The following is a 5,340-nucleotide window of genomic DNA, read 5'->3' as shown; positions in this document are numbered from 1 at the left end:
TGCATAATCCGGCATGATGCAACAAACAAAAATAGTTCTAGGTTTTGCTTACACAAGATGTCGAGCTAATTCTCGCTATAACTTTTGAAAAATAACAAGGCTTAGCGAGAAGAGAAGGGAAAAAGGAAAGAGTAACGCCTGAATTTGGTGAGAGAAGAGAAGAAAAAATTCTACCGCCAAATTCAGGGCGTTACATTTACCAAACTGGCAAGGGGCTCTTCTTCCTGATCAAATCATAAGGAGTTGGGTTGATCTGAGTTGAAAAGTGGTGAGCAGGTAAAAGTGGAATAATAAAGAGAGGTGAAGGTATCGTGGTGATGAAGATTTCACTACGACCATGCACTCCCAGTTGCTTGATATCACTTGGCAGTCGATCACTAGTAGCTTGGCATCTCTTCTTAAACACTAAAACTCAGTTCAAGCATAATTAATAAAAAAATCGTGAACCTATAGGATAGGCGCTTTTTTTAATGATGGCCACAATTTAAGTGTGGTCTCAATAAAGATGATCTAGAATGTGTACAGGAAGCAATCATAGAACTTTTAAGACCATGGATGGGTGTATTGTTGGTCACTCGTTTTGATTCTTGAAAGACATCAAAGCGAGATAACAATTAAAAACAAGGGACCTTCTCCCCTTAAATTTATCTTCAGCTTTGAACATAAATTGTTGAGAGGGTTATTGAGATTGAAATCATAATGAAATAAAGAACACATAAATACACAAAAGAAATCTTCATAGATGTGCTCTTTGTATTATCTTCTTATTGTAAATGAATACAATTATATCTTCATAAGTATAGACAACAACCAGCAAGGTAAACTTAGCTTCGTAGGTGGAGCTAGGCGGCATGCCGTGAAATCATGTTCGGTCTGTGCATGAGCACTGTTCACCTATTTATATGGACAACTCAATATACAACTCAATGTAAAATTACTATCATAGTCTCAAAACCTATACATACATCTATAAGAATTGTTGGGGACATAATTGTCATTTCTTCTGAAGCAGCAGCAAACATGTTGGTCTTCATTTTTGGACAAACATATGTTAATTACTCGTGAGACAAATTATGAAAAACTGTCAGTATTAATTAATTTTGAGGACCTTCGTCAGAGACATCCCCCCCAATATGTATCAACATCATACTAGCATACTTCAAAACATATATGGCCTCCTTTTGCTTCGTGACAAAAAACTTCATTGCTATTAGTTAAGACATATTTTAAAGCTATAGCTTCAAGCAGAAAAGAAACTGAACATAACTCAGAATCATTTTAGATAAGAAGATGTAGGTAAAGGAAGCAATCAGAGAACTTTGAAGACCATGAATCACTACAGTAAAACGACGCACATCCGACGGCCACTTAACCTCTGACGGCTATCTACGAGACCGTCGGACATAAGCTTATGTCCGACGGCTGTCAGAGAAGCCGTCGGACATAAGCTTACGTCCGACGGCCGAACTGATAGCCGTCGGACATAAGTTATTTTAACGCGGGCCAGGCACCGCGCGCCGTTTCATTTCCGCATCCGGTCCTCTCTCTGCCGCGCTTAGCCATCGCTGCCGCGCTGTCGCCGTCGCCTGCTTAAGCCGCCGCCACCGCCCATGCCCGCCGCCGCCACTCATGCCCGTGCCCGCCGCCCTGGCGCCCACCACCGACGGCGGTCACCGCCGCCGCCCTGGCACCTGTCCTGACGTCGGCTGCCCCGACTCATCCTCCGTCCCGCCCACGCCGACCACCGTCCCGCCGTCAAGCCGATAAGTGAGTATTTTTAATTTTGTCAATGTATATATCATTTTCTAGTTGTCTTTTTTAGTATTAAATTTTTTGTATGTTTAATATTGTTTAGGTTGTTATGTCCGACGGCCGGAATTTGACTATGTAATAAATTTAATTTGTTTTAGTTTACTTAGTGGTGTTTAGATAATTTAAACTTTTAATTTCCGAGGGTTTTTATTATGCCCTCGGAAATAAGGTTATTTTATATAATTTGGCACTCGTGACAATGTTATTTTGTATATATTATATGTTATTTTGTATATATTATTGTGGTAGTTTATTAGTTGAACTCGTGACATTGTTTTAGTTTACTTAGTGGTAGTTTATTAGTTGAACTACGTAATTTACTTATTTTTTCATGTAGATATAGGGGTGATTTACTTAAATAATCAAGTAAACATACTCAAGTTACCTGACGAGAAAGAAGAAAGGTACTTGGCGTCCATTGAATCGACGAAAGCAACTAGACCCTGATTTTGATTACGATTACAATTGACGAGTATGGATCATGATTTTATTGAATATTATATATATTTTTCATTTGTTTCATTATTTTATTGTCGATTTGTGTACTAACTTGTTTTTGTTAAAATAGGATGTCAAAGAAAATGAGGTCTATTGCTCATAGTTTGCTTGGGACGAGGAGTAGCTCGAGGGGTGAGGATTCAGTTTTTCAGGGCACAGGTTCTACCATGAGCAGACACAGAGCGCTGGCAGAACATTTGCCTCCACATGATGTAAGTTAGTTGTTAATTTACATTATTTGAGTTACTTAATATTGTATGATGTAAGTTACTTGTTTCATAGGATGCTGAAATCAAGGAACCAGTGGTAGATGATCATGCGAGAGATGATGATGAAGATGATGTGGGAGATGATGCTGGAGACGATGCTGGTGGGTATTCTGCAGGCATGGATTCTGGGGCTGGTGGTGATTCTGCAGCTGGGTCTAGAACTTCTCGAGTTAGGAGAACGAGGAAGCTGCATTTTGTTGGACCACCTCCAGAGCTTCCACTCGAATCTCAGGTTTTGATAAAGCCTAGTGGAAAGTGAGTGACATATCTTTGCTTAATTGTTATTGAAATTTATGTTTTCATTTCTACATTGTTTTCTGTTTGCAAAACTTGGATCGACGACTCGTTCACAAGAATAGGACACTACAGGCAGGTGAACATGGTCCTTGGTAATCTTGTTCGTCTGCACTGGCCTGGTCTTGTGACTTTGCCTAGTGGCGAGTCTGTCCCCGCCACCACTTGGGAGCATTATCGCTATGGTGTCTGTAGAATGTTTGGCAACACACAGACACTAGTTTGGGATGCATTCTGGGTATGAATTGTTTATACTAATTTAGTTATCCCATATATGGTTGCTTTTATGATAACACTAATTTTTTGCAGAAACAGTACAAGTTGCCGGACGATGGATCATATGATATGAACGCTCGTTACGTGTTTGAGTATAACGCGAACGATGTCGTTGCAGATGCAATGTACTATGCACAAATTCAGGCTATAAAGGCATGGTACAGAGCAAGTGCTGATGATCGACCGATGCCAAATACCAAGTCCGAGTGGTCATCAATTTACCTTACGGAGGAGCAATACCTTGAGGTAAACAAGTTGTTGCATCTCATATCGCACGAATCCATGTATTTGCTTTATTGAAAATAATTCATGTAGGTGTCGGTGCCATGGATGGCCACCCAATCAGAGGGTTATCGGGCCTTGTGCAGATGGTGGGCTTCCCCTGAGTTTCGTGCCATTTCCGAAAGGAACAGGGGAAACCGTGGACTGAGTCGTTCCACAACTACGGCGGCGATGGACATGTGCGCTTGGCTAAGACGACACATCACATTCTTGGGTGAACAACCTTTTCAACACGCAGAGTCCAGCCGGAGGAAGTGGCTATAACTCGAATCAACCAGGCGATGGATATGAGTGATAGTTCATCAAATATGTTTAAATTGGAACTATTACTATTTATGTGAAAGACTATCCGTCGAACAATGTCAGTTTTGATTTTGGACCTATATGTTGATGTAAAACACTTGTTGCAACCATTTGGAACTATATGTCGTTATGTTAAATTTGTGAATGTGAATACTTATGTGAGTATATTTGTGATTGTGAATACTTATGTGAGTATATTTGTGATTGTGAATGTGTATATCTGCATGAAATCTGTTTTGTTTTTGTAAATGTCAGATTTTTTAAAAAACTGAATTTTGTGTAATTTCTAAAATTTGTTATGTCCGATAGCCTGGCGTCAGCCGTCGGACATAAGGGCTGCTTATGTCTGACGGTTTATATTTGAGCCGTCGGACATAAGGTACCGTTATGTCCGACGGCTGACGTCAGGCCGTCGGACATAACAGTTGTGGGTCCCACCAGTCGACCGGTAAAAGGATTGACAGTCACTGTCTCCGACGGGTGGTTGCGGCCGTCGGAGATAAGTTATGTCCGACGGCTGCCGTCGGACATAACACTATTTCCGACGCCTTATGTCCGACGGCTAGAGACCGTCGGAGATAACCCAAAGCCGTCGGACATAAGCTACGTCCGACGGTTTACAGCTTATGTCCGACGGCTTTGGCCGTCGGAAGTTGTTTCGTTTATTGTAGTGAATGTATGTATCAACATCAGATGATATCTTCAGATTACAAAACCTCTTCATGATGTTTCTCAGCGACTAAATACTACAGTTCAAACTCAAGCATAAGTGGTACCAGTATTCAAATTCCATAGTTAAAGAAAATAGAATACTGCTGCACTAGACAAACATCATTTGAATACCATAGGTACAAGGTACATAAATAAAGCAATCACAGAACTTTGAAGACCATCCGTTAATTATCAACAGCACAGTAAAAGATGGTATAGATTCCTCATTTACTTTGCAGTCGCTACATGTTGATTTAATTCACATGAAGGGGTGTGGGCCAAGAAAAGATTGAACATGAAGCAATCAGAGAACTTTGAAGACTATACGTGTTTTCTCCACATAAAAACATTCAGATGTTTCAGTCTCCTCATTTCGCTTCTAAAAATATTTTAGAACACGATTATACTCGATAGATACTGAGCGAGTAATAAATCGAAGAAAACAGAAGCAAGATCATGATGTGGGTAGAAAATATGACTGAGGACAATCACTACTTCCACAGAGGTATAGAGCCCCAGCCTGGTCCATTACTCTTGCACCTATAGATAACTTTTCTCGCATGCATTTTCCCTACGTCCAACCTCACAGAGCAGGGGGCTAATGGTGCCACTTAACCAAAACATAAGTCATCGATGCAACAAAAGCGTGTACTCATGTCTACGCAAATCAAGCCAAAGACTGATGTTCTTGATTTTCAAAAAGTACTAGCAGGAAAGTGTAATACCCAAATATTGGGAGGAATAGAATGTACAGGAATTGAGAAAATATAAAAGGTTTATTTGACTACTTATGCTAATTTTCTCATTTTTGCATCAATTATGTTAAATAAAGAAAATAGTGCATCATATTGGAATTTAATTGTTTGTGCATTTAATAATAATAATAATGAAAATA

At 40.0% G+C, this 5,340-nt stretch overlaps 2 non-coding genes across 2 annotated transcripts; both read right to left on the bottom strand.

The window, feature by feature from the left end:
* Nucleotides 1–4,601: 4,601 nt before the first annotated feature.
* LOC111591402 (small nucleolar RNA R160) lies at nt 4,602–4,678 on the bottom strand. The gene has a single exon (XR_004858036.1). It is a non-coding gene; the product is annotated as a small nucleolar RNA R160 (small nucleolar RNA).
* Nucleotides 4,679–4,744: 66 nt separating this feature from the next.
* Nucleotides 4,745–4,823, bottom strand: LOC111591388 (small nucleolar RNA R160). The gene has a single exon (XR_004858024.1). It is a non-coding gene; the product is annotated as a small nucleolar RNA R160 (small nucleolar RNA).
* Nucleotides 4,824–5,340: the final 517 nt, after the last annotated feature.

This window comes from Zea mays, chromosome 4 (genome assembly GCF_902167145.1).
Source record: "Zea mays cultivar B73 chromosome 4, Zm-B73-REFERENCE-NAM-5.0, whole genome shotgun sequence".
NCBI classification, from domain to species: domain Eukaryota; kingdom Viridiplantae; phylum Streptophyta; class Magnoliopsida; order Poales; family Poaceae; genus Zea; species Zea mays.
Note: the sequence above shows the minus strand (reverse complement) of the source record. Positions and strands in the feature narration are given on the sequence as shown.